At 35.5% G+C, this 12,540-nt stretch overlaps 1 long non-coding RNA gene across 1 annotated transcript; it reads left to right on the forward strand.

Moving 5' to 3' along the window:
* Window positions 1-5,159: 5,159 nt before the first annotated feature.
* On the forward strand, window positions 5,160-11,794 carry LOC138700013 (uncharacterized). Its single transcript, XR_011332144.1, has 2 exons — window positions 5,160-5,822; window positions 11,552-11,794. It is a non-coding gene; the product is annotated as an uncharacterized lncRNA (long non-coding RNA).
* The last annotated feature ends 746 nt before the right edge of the window (window positions 11,795-12,540 follow it).

The following is a 12,540-nucleotide window of genomic DNA, read 5'->3' on the forward strand; positions in this document are numbered from 1 at the left end:
GATTTATATGGGGTGGCAAAATAAAACTGGCCTGCGGAAAATGTATATGAAATATATGAATTTATATGTGTAAGACTGATGCGGAAATGACTCTGAGAATGCAGGAAACCGTGATCTCAATGCAACAATGAGTTGCTGTCACATGTCTGCGCATGTGCATCTTCTGCATGTATAAATATATAAATGTAAATATTACAGATTTTCTGGGCCAGTTTTATTTTGGCCATTCTGTAGTATGCTTCTCAGCTACATTCTACTCTACCCAGGACTGTATTTCTGCCTTTCTCCACTGATTTGCTGGGGTTTTCTCCAATATCACTGAGTGATAAGAAGCATTGTCCATGACAATGGTAGATTTTGAAGGGATATTTTTAATCAGTGAATGTGGCAGCATTCATCTCCTCATGGTAGTCCCTTGTTTTTCTTGACCTGAACATCGGAAAACATTTAGGAACATAACCATGAGAACTGCCAGCATAAAGGACAGTGACCCTCCCTCTCCCTTATCCAGCAGTACTTTCATTGTGCAGCAGGTAAGGTCAGTCCACCTTTGGATAATGTGTGATTAGCATTGACCCACGTCTCATCCAGTCAAATGACATTTTCGAACTCCTACCTTCATACTGTTCTCAGGTAACAGCACCGACAGGCTACAATGTCACATCTTTCCATCAACACCATTCAGGTTGAGAATTTTTCGTAATCGAACCCCAAGTTTTTTTAAAGAAAGGCGAAGAGATTATTCACTGCCATGAAAAAGACCTGCCTGTTGGAGGCTGCAATGGAGCTTTTTTAAAGTCGGATGTTCTTTTCTCTCGTAATATGAATATACATGGCAGTGAATGAATCAAGGTCCGTGACTGGCTTTGACTTTTCCGGGAGTTTCCAGCAAGCTATCTGAAGGCCCAGATGGTGTGCCATCTTCCTTTTCTTTTTCGCACTTTTCCTTGCCACTATTGATGACAGTATTTCTGGAAATGTTTAGAGCAGCAGCAGCAGTTCTCTCCAACACTTTATTAACATCAATTAGCGGACCCTCATTCTCTCTTTCTAATTCAAAATAAGCCCTAAGAGAGTATACCATTTCACGGGCTTGGCCACGAATCGGTGTTCCTTTGCCAAACCTTGCAGTTTTTCTTTTTGGAGAATTAAGTAATGGCCACTCTCTTTTACCTTTAAGGCTTGACTGTGCCATTTTAAATTTAAACTTAAAAATAAACCGTAAAAACTAAATGAACACTAATAGGCATAACAACACACACACACTTATAATAACTCCCTACAACAATTACTATGAAACACTGAAATAAAAAGGCAGAATATTAAAGAATAAAACTAAGAACAATGAACAGTGAAATGCTGTCACAGAAAATCAATTGACTCATAAACTATGTGGGTGTATTTTGTTGAACTGGCAACGCTTCACATGCTTGTTGAAGATTGGTGGCAGCAGGGTGAGAGGGGAACAGACTGTGATTGGACATTGCTATGATAACATGTCCCCACCTCACTCATAATGTTAACTGTCAAAAGTACAAACATTCGTTAATTCTAGTATAGTTGAAAAAATATATTTCTCAATACAGCTCAGTCACCTTACTCAGTGACGTCGCCAGGATCAGAGCAAGGAGGGTGCGGATGGGGTGCGAGCTGTAAAAATGTGGTACATAAAAAATCCAAAATGTTCTTTCATGCACTTGCGCGCATACTATACATCTGTTTATTAATATTAATAATAATAATAATAATAATATTATGATTATTATTATTATTATTATTATTATTATTATTATTATTATTATTATTATTATTATTATTATTATTATTATTATTGCTCATCACATCCATTACGATACACTATGGGACGTAGTTGTTTTTTCACATCCAAGAAATTGTTTTTGTTCTTCAAAATAATTTATGCCTAGTATTTTGTTAATAAATTGCCCTTTGGGGTGCGGAAAGGGGTACTCCGACTTTTTATGGGGTGCTTGCGCACCCTTTCGCACCCCCCTAGCGACGTTCCTGAGTCCTCACTAACTGAGATTAAAAATGTAAAGTGCCAGCAGAATTTTGTCACCAGCTGAGTGGAAATAATTAACAAGGAAAACTATTTATTGTGCCTGCACCAGGCTTAGAGAAAACAATTGAATATCTAACATTCTAAAGGTGCTAAGTGCTAAAAACAGCTTTCTGAGATATTGGTTAAAATACACTGCAAATGCATGTTAAGATACCTCCAACACTGTCTTTTGGCACACGAATGAGTCACTTACAGTTGAGCTACAACAAAGACAATTCAGTATGATATTCTCTTATGGATGTTCCTACCTTAGATTGAATAAAATGAAATTTGAAAAATTGGCACTTAGCATCTTTAGAAAGTTAGGTTTTCAATTGCCTGTAATAAATAAACCCAACGTGCTGCCTGCCTGAAAGCAAGGCAGTGGTAACTTAGGTTTGACTCATATTAAATATGTCGCACATTTTAACTTTATTCGTTCATTGTTGAGGCTCTCGGTCTTGTTCGCAAGCAGTCAAAATTTGAAGTGTGGTTTTGTTCCTGCAAATACAAATTTAAATCCATATTACTTGTAATATCTACGGTGCAGGGATCTTTAGGTCAATATATGCAGTAGAACGTATGAATTGTGAACACCTGCCATTGATCTGAGAAGTAGGGGTATTTCTGCATACAAGGACTCTGTCAGAACTGGATGCTGTAGCTGACCGGGTAAGATCGCACCAAGCAGTGAATCATGTACTTCAAGTAATGCAGTCTTAAAGACTTCAGTAATCATCCCATTATAAGGAGGTTGCACAATAAGTTTCAAGATGAGGTGCTAGCCTTCAGGCTCTCCCCAGAAAAAAAATAATAATAAATAGTAATTTATGTATCAAGGGCAAAATGAAGATGTTTATAGCGAGGGGCTCTGGCTCAAGGGTGCAAGTGGCCCGAGGTTCAAACATGAAATTTCGCCAAAGGCTCATATATTATTTGTGACGCACTAGTCCATAATAAATTAAAACTTTTTAATGGGAATTTTAAGTTAGAAATTCGCTTTGTATTTGTATGTCTTGTTCAGTATGTTTTGTTTTGGTATCTAGGGACTGTGTGTACTAGAAAAAAAATACGGTACGTAGAATAAAAATTATTCATTGAGGGAGGCCACGTACGATACTATTATTACTATTGTTTCTTTGTTGTTATCAGTCTCTGAATTTAATCAACAATGTTCTGTGATGTTGGAAATTATGTCTAGATTTGTTGAAACCGAAATTCCTTCTGGAATTGTTATTAAAGCCAAACAAGCTGCAGATAATTATTGCCAATTAAATAAATATAAGTATAAGTAAACAAATATATGGGGCGTTCAGAGCACAAGGGAATCAAGTCCACTTTTGGTCAATTGGGAGATATTTCGTCTGTACATACCTTACATGAGGCTACTTTCAGAGCATAAAAGAATCATGTTCTCACTATCTTTGCAATGGTGCAGATGTTTAAATTTACACTCACCTTTAATGGGTTATTAACTATACATAAAGGCTTTAAGTATAATTTTCTGAAAAGTTTATTTTTGTGACTTGAATCCCTTGTGCTCTGAGCGCCCCATATCTTTTTGGCATTAGGGCCTATAAAAGTATTTTTAGGCCAGCAAAAGTATAATGGGTTGTACGAGTATTACAAACTGGTATATTATATCCATGGAGAAATTGAACAATTATGGATTAGTGTGCCACAAAATAAATAATCCCACGAAAAAAGAGCATCATATGCGAGTACTGAGAGCAATAAACGCTTTATAAACTATATGTCCGAGGACCAGAAAAAAATAAAAAGTGTATTATACAGGATAGTGAAATAAACGCTATCTGGTTTTACTGTGTGCCTACAGTATATTGACTTTCTTTCTGGCTGCTTTGTTTATTACTTAAATAATAATTCGAACAGTGCTAGGACTAGATTAAGGAAGAGAGTAGAATTTGCAGAATACTGATTACCACAGTAAAAATAAAAGGCGATCAACCTTGACAGAAATTTCTATCAAAGACGTTATATATACGTAGTATCACACTCTACGGCCCAATACAGTCTAGTAATAATAATAATAATAATAATAATCCCGAAAAGACAAAGTGTATGATTATGTCTCGTAACCAGAACATAGTACGAAAAGGAAATATGAAATCTGGAAATTTATCCTTTGAAGAAGTGAAAAAATTCGAATATCTTGGAGCAACAGTAACAAATATAAATGACACTCGGGAGGAAATTAAATGCAGAAAAAATATGGGAAATGCCTACTATTATTCGGTTGAGAAGACTTTGTCATCTAGTCTGCTCTGAAAATAATTGAAAGTTAGAATTTATAAAATAGTTATATTATCAGTTGTTCTACTCGTATATGGTTGTGAAACTTGGACTCTCACTTTGAGAGAGGAACAGAGATTAAGGGTGTTTAAGAATAAGATGCTTAGGGAAGTTATTTGGGGCTAAGAGGGATGAAGTTATAGGAGAATGGAGAAAGTTACACAATGTAGAACTGCATGCATTGTATTCTTCACCTGATTTAATTAGGGACATCAAATCCAGACGTTTTAAATGGGCGAATCTAGAAATTCATATAGAATAATAAAATGGATATGAGAGAGGTGGGATATGATGGTACAGACTGAATTAGAGACCGATGTCGGACTTATGTGAGGGCAGCAATGAACCTCCGGGTTCTCTAAAAGTCATGAATAAGTAATAATAACACTTCCAATCGTTTTAAATAAATTTATTGAATTCCATCGTATTTCTCGAAGACTGTAATTCCACATTATTATTATATTAATCCTTTGATCCGGAATCTTACTGTGATAAGCTTTCACTTGCATTTCATGATTAGTACAAAAAAATTTTCAAGTTGAGCGCCTTTGGCGTGTGAGTAAACCAGAGAGAGTATAATTGTATGCAAGAGTCTTTTTCTAGCTCTGTGCAACCTTCTTTTTATCCTTTCAGGGGCAACCAACGAGTTAGAAAGAGTAAGTCTTCTCTTTCTAACTCGTTGGGTGCAGCCTTAACATTTGTAACCGTTGGCAACATTTATGACAGACATATTGTAACCAATTTCGCCAACTTAAGCTGTAGTTTTTGTAATTGAATTAGAAAATGTTTAAGCTCTATTTATATTAATAATACTACAAATTTGCTGCTGACGAACGAAATAGGTATTAAATTCCGTGTTTTACGCACGCTTTTCAATTGTTGCACTTGTACAAATAACGCCATTAACAATTATATTGTTACTGGGTTGGCACCACTTTTGTAGTAACGGTATCTCCTCCAACGGTTCCAACCGAATTTTCAAATCTACAGTCTTGCTGCCTGCGTCATGGCGTGAAGTCGTGTGCAGGTTTATAACCTAACCAGTCGAAAAGTTAGTTCTTTTTAAGCCTTTTCTAACATGCCACAAATCTTCAGTATGATTATGTGGTATACAGAAAAAGCTGCATCAGCGTGACTTATTGGTGATTGAGCGGTATTCAGTCTTCGGGCGGTTTACTTGCTCGTTACTATTGATCATGAAGTTGATCATAGATAAAAGTGTACAGCCTGTAGTTGCAAGTCGTATCTCATAGACTTGGGACGAAGGGTAGTACATACATTTCTTTTCAGAATATATTTACAAAGTGATTTCTTTATTTGTGATTTATCGTGCTGTGTACTGTTACATGTTCATTATTGGTAATGTTCGCCAAACTGGTTGGCTGCTGCCAAATCGGTATGAGTGGATAAAATTATATCCGGAATTGAAATTAAGGCCAACATTACAAAGGTGATTTGGCAGTGAGACGTAATGTTTAAATCTATGTGCTTATTTGCTTAAGAATGTAGGGGAAAGTTTCAGAATTGTTTCAACATATTGCAGAAAGCCGATTTCGCAGCAATCATAATTCCATTATAATATTCGTTATTTATGCACTGAATTATTGAAGCTTTTCTGTTGAAGCATACAAGTTTTGTTTAATATAGTAACTAGCCTACAGAAATCTGAACCATGGAGTAGTACTGTACTAAAACTTGGAGGTGTCGCCCATTTTATCACTCTTGGAATTTGCAGTTCGTAACAGTGATTATCACGCAAAGGTTTAATAGTCGTGATTTTTCGGTATGCCTTCATTTATTGACGTGGAATACATTTTTAGATAGTCTCGTATTTCAGCGTCGTCAGCCAGAGACTAGTGATTTTCGCGGGTTTGCACATAACCATCTTCCGGTAGATTTAAACGGAGTGAAATCAGCGTAGACAATATAGAAACTGCAATTTTTTTATAATCAAGCAGGGACCGCTAAAGTTTACCATTGCCGTTTTCATAATTTTGTCAAGACGAAAGTAATATAAACGCACACTGGCTATATGTATATAATATATCTTGTTTACTTGCGATCTTCATGTTTGAAATTTCAACAATGGATCTTTCACGAGTTCATAATCGTTTTAATCGAGCGAGTTCGGCCAGGTGATAACGTTGAGTTTCGCATTTGGAAGTCCGTTACATGAACACAAGCCACCTATAACACAAAACAGAAACTCAATAGTAACAAAGGCCTACTGGTATACCCACAGATGTTAAAGCATGTGTAAATAAACTTGACAAAATAATCGTTATGAAATATTCTGTTCATTGTTGATCAGTGAGTTTGCAAATACGGTAAATTTCGTGTACTGGTAGTACGGTTGCTACTGGTTATACGAGTGAAGTGTTTAAATTATTGCAGGTATGCTTGGAAGGGTAAGAGTAATTGTGGCAGAAATTATTACAAAACGAAATTCTCGATGATAATGCTACGATGAGAGGAACTTGAACATTAACTTCGTTAGCGTTGTAACTTCAAGAAAAGCAATACATTTGTAAATATTTGCGTTTGTAATATTTTCATAGTGGCACAATAATTTCAAATATGAATATTGCAACCAAACAAATATATTAGTTGGTGTGTAAATATTTGTGTTTATACTATTTTTGCAATGACAAAATTATGTAAAGTTCCCCAACCTCAGAAGTAGGTTACAACTAAGCCACGGCCAGGAGAGGAGACCAGAAATGTCGAAAGACAACCTGGTGGCACTGGATAAAAAAAAAACTTATTTAATATGATTACAATAATTGAATATCCCCTCCCCCAGAATAAGGATCGAAGTACATAGGGAAACAATGTACCGTATACCCTTATTCCCGGGAGGTGTTCAAGTAAGTTTAACTACAAAAGAAATTCTGTAATTCTAATATTGCCAACCCTCATTTCATTCGCTCTTGCTGTTATAACTGTGAGTAACTGGCTGACAACATGCAAATCCGTAAAAATTACTGAGTACATGATGTGCCTAGATGTTTAATTGTATGTCTGTTATATTTCTGCTGTGTCGACTGCTAGCTGGTCTGATGTCAGCGCCAACTCTATAGTCTTTGGCTGGCGACATTAAAATAACAATTACCCGTTTTATCCGCACCACAGTATAGGGTAAAAGGTCAAATGACATCTGGTGTGACGAAAATGATCAAATTTAAAATCACTAATTCACAATAATAACAGCATACAACAATGAAAGTATTGTCGACTTGATCGATTGAGCTAGGGTAGTGCATGGCGGTGGTATGGTCAGATTACCACACGAGCCTTGGTGGCCGTGCTTAAGTAGGTTAAAAATAACATGCTTCCGTATACCCGAAAGCTCGTGTTAATTATTTGAGATGTTAAATTAATGAAATTAACAAGTAATTAATGCTTCAACCAACGAAGTAAAAATTTTAATATCGAGAATATGAGCCAAGTTTGGAAAATGAACTTTTGACAAAATCCTTTGAAAGAAACCGTCCATTTGGGAATGTGTTTAATAGTGACAAAGAAAAAGCCACAATTTTTTCAGTCCTCCAGAATTTCTCTCCACATGTTGACCTGTATGACAAGTACACGACGAAGTAACTACTAGCACTCAAACCTTCACGGACGTCAATATCAATGATGTGCCCCATACCTGTACTGCTAGGTTGGACGAAATAAAGTGGCAAATCCTTCATCTGCCAAACAAGGCTGCAGGACTGGATGATAAAGCTGAAATTATTAAAGAACTACGGTTTCTACAAAAAAAAAAAAAAAAGCTATTCAGTTATTAACAAATATAAAATCTACTCTCTAGACATGGTCATTCATTCATTCTTTTCTGCTCGAGGACAGGTCTTTCATTGCAAACTCGGCATTCTCCAATCTTCCCTCTTTTCTGCCTTCCTCTTAGTTTCCATATGCCTTAATGTTGTCTGCTGCTGCTATGGTGCTAGAGTCCAAATTGGGCCTTGGCCTGCTCTTTATGTCGTCTCAAATACTCTCTTTCTCTAGCCTTTGTTTTCCATGCCCATATCCTCAGTAGTTTGACTTCATTTGCCAATCTCTTCCTGGGTTTTCAACCTTTCTCCTACCATAAATTTCTTGAGATAGGACATTCCTGGGGATCCTCTCTTCCTCTATTCTTATAACTAGATACGAGAATTCTATGCAAATGCATGTTTTATAGCAATATAGGTCATAGCTGAAACGTAGTACTTATTTCATTACTTTCCGGTTCCAAATAGCCTATGTATACATTTTCTGTGCATATTTGCATATTTTGGCCTTTTTGGGGATAAAAATATGCATAATGCATATTTAAGCTATTTTTAGCTTAATCATCATGTAATATACAATATATTCAGTTTAAATGCAAGTTTTAATGGTTTTGAATGGACACCTCAGTATCTACATTTTTATGTCCCTTATTTTAGCTTCAGGAATCAGGATTGAAAAAGAAAAGAAAGAAACTTAATAACAGAAAAAGGTTCATTCAAATTTGCATCCAAAACTTCTTGCTATGTGGAGAGGTCATTCACTGCCTACAAAAACATATTGACTGACAAGTGCAGGAACCTCACAGACCAATTTGAAAATGATAACTATGCAAAAAAAAAAAAGTGAAATAAGAAATTTGGAACAAAAATTGAATTGCATATTTTAATGTATTTTTCGCATGATCATAGTTTGATACATGAATGCATGCATATTTTGGGATTTTATAGTGCATGAAATACACGTCTCTACTTATAACATATCCTGCCCACTGCAGTTGTCTTAACTTAATAGAGTTGAAAACTTTAATATCTTTATGTAAGTTGTATATCTCTGTTATAACTTATCCACCCATTCCCCCTCATTCTATAGTTGCCTCGTTTAATTATTAGGCAGCGGTGTTCCTTTTAAGATTTGTAGGTCTTTATTGCATGCACCGTTAATAAAATGAAAATGCGATGTTGTTACGTCTTGTTTGTTGCTGCTATATATTAATATAACATGGATATGGGCTAGGCTTAATTGCTCAAAGCATGAGTTAATTTGAAGATTATTTATTTTAAATTATTTAAAGAAATAATTAAATAGAATAAATGAATAATAAAATAAAGTAATATAAGTAAAAATTATGTAATTTTATTTTAAATGTAAATAATTAAAATAGGCGTCCTTACTTTTTAATATCTATTCATCATCCGTGTCACTTTCTCTTAAATCCACAATGAAATGTTCCCCATCTCCTGTTGTGTCTTGTATCCAGTACCGTTCTCCGACCTTGATTGTGTGGTCAACACAGGACGACCAGAGGTTAGAATTTATGTTTTCAACTCCTCTTAAATGCTCACACACACTAGCACTGAGGGTTGGGGTTGTATTGTTTTTCCTCACATGGGACTTAAGGCGAGCCCGTACTAGCTTTATCGGGTTAAGAACACAATGATAAGGGGGGAGACGAACTTCATGTCCATAAGAGGCAGCTAATTTGTCCACTATGTATATTTTATTAATATTGGCTTTCCTAATTGTTTGCATCATGGCTGCTTCAATAGGAATGGGATAAGGCACTGGAATTTTGTGATATTGCATAAAATTTATTATGTCTTTTACAGATGATCTAAGAGTGGGAAATTTGATAGCGCCATCATCCCATCCTTTCTGAACAACATCGTGCGTATCGTACCATGTTTCATCAAGAAATACAATTTGTGATCCTTCAGACCGCAGTTTATTTAGGCGTTGCAAATAATTATAACGCCATGCCACAATTCTTGCGGATTCCATAATAGCTTGTTTCCTTTTCAGGATACGAAAACGAAACCCAAGTTTTTTAACCAATTCTCTTAAGGTTGTTTCTCCATAAGGAAAACTGGAAAGTTTGACTTTTTGTAATAATTCTTTTATTGTTAAGGATTGGCCCTTATTGTAAGAACTATATATTTCACGGCGAATGTAATCACACGTAAAACCATCTACTTTATTAAATTTTGTGACTTTGTGTCCACGCTTTTTAGGTGTCTTAGGTCCCTTTTTTACAATTTTACTTGCAGTATTTCTATTTAATTTAAGAATTTTAGATGTCTCCGAAATTTTTCCTTGACCTAAATTCTTTTTCAGAACATATGTGTGAGCATTGCACACAAACGTTTGACACTGCTTACATAATTTTGGTCTAGCTTTTGAATTTGAATTGTTATTTAACTCTGATATATTATTATTATTATTACCATTGTTATTGACATTCATGGGTATCGGTTTCGCCACTTCACTCGCTTCCCACAGCCTCCACATTTTTATTATACACTGAACTGTAATATAATTAATTTTCACTGTGAACTAGAACAAGACACTGCTAAAATTTGCAACTCTGGTTTATACACTCCGTGTGGAGTATTGGAGCAGCCTTCAAAAGACTTGACAATGGACAGCGCGACATAATTAAAATTATTGAAACTACAAAGCTTCTGTCCTCTTTGACACCGCTAGCCTACTAATTGAACGTGGCTACTTTACCAGGCCATAAATCAGTCTTAAGATCTTTTTGGAGCTGTCCAACATTTCCTCCATTTATCAGGGTATAATTCAAGTTTTGCATTCATAGCACAATATTGGTTTGATTATTGTTTTATTTATCATAATGTTTATCATGTGATACCTTCTGTTATGAACTTTCTCCAGTTCACGATTCCTTCAAGTGCATTCTTCAGTATGCAGTTTCTTCTTAGCCAGCGACCCAGCAAATTTATTTTTCTTTTCCAAAAATCTGAGCAAGCAGTTCGTTGAAATTTACAGTAAACTAAAAACAAAACTAGAAATCTACATATTGGAAAGAAGACATATTAATCAGTATTACTGATATTTATAATGTTAAGTCTTTTCTTCAGTGTTTGCCAAATGGCTAAATTATATTTTATATGGTATCAACTAAAACAGTACGTGAACTGGTTTTCAAGGATGTTTAATTCCCCTCGCCATCTTTTCAGAAACACCTCTGTGCATATTAATGAGAATAGGCCTAGATTTGATGTAGAAAAAAATTATACTTTTTACTTCAATCAAGTAGTCATAAAAATTGTTACATTACTGAAATAATATATTGTTTGCTCTCAATGTTGAATTAACATACAGTGACTTGACATAGGACCGACAAGATTTTTATGTAATTTCTTTAACGTTTTCAATGTATAGGGTAACCAAACTTATGCAGTCCAGTTTTCTGCTTTAATATTGTTTGGTTTGTCATCCTGCTGTCACCAAACCGCAAGTTGTGTGACCTGAATGAGAAGATGGACCGAGCTCATCTTCAAACCTGCCCAGGACTGCAGTGCGCCATTGAGACCAAGTGGTATTGGAAAGCAAGGAAAGTAATGAATCAATGATATTTTATTAATGTACTTGCCATTTGAGAAATAAATAAAATATTTGAAGATTTTCGATTGAATTAATATCTGGGAGTTTCCAGATCAGTGCAAAATCTTTATTTACTTATGGCTTTTAAGGAACCTGTAGGTTCATTGCTGCCCTCACATAAGCCTTCAGTCCCTATCCTGAGCAAGGGTAATCTACCTCTACCATCATGACCCACCTCCCTCATATTCATTATAATATCCTTCCATCTATGTCTCGGGCTCACCAAAGGTCTTTTTTTTTTCCTCTTGCCTCCCAACTAACACTATATGCACTTCTGGATTCACCCATACCACATGCCCTCAATATGTCTGGTGAAGAATACGATGTGTGCAGTTCTATGTTGTGTAACTCTTCATTCCTCTTAGCCCCAAATACTTTCCTAAGCACCTTATTCTCAAACATCTTTAACCTCTGTTCCTCTCTCAAAGTGAAAGTCCAAGTTTCACAACCATACAGAACAACTGGTAATATAACTTTTATAAATTCTTTCAGCTTTTTTTTTTTTTGAAAGCAGACTGGATGACGGAAGCTTCTCAACTGAATAATACGCATTTCCCCATGTTGTGCAAAACTTTGTAAATAAATCTATAAACTCTCTTCAATCTCTTGTAACAGTCAGTGAGGACAGGAGTGATGTAATCAGCTGTTATATCCTGTCAGCTTAGCCAACATGGTGTTACAAGAATCCCTCAACTTCCTCAGTTTTATAGCTGTGTTAAAATTTTGTGAAGCATGCTCCACACAGTAGAATAGTTTTAAATGATAGA

This window comes from Periplaneta americana, chromosome 5 (assembly GCF_040183065.1).
Source record: "Periplaneta americana isolate PAMFEO1 chromosome 5, P.americana_PAMFEO1_priV1, whole genome shotgun sequence".
Taxonomy (NCBI): Eukaryota; Metazoa; Arthropoda; class Insecta; order Blattodea; family Blattidae; genus Periplaneta; species Periplaneta americana.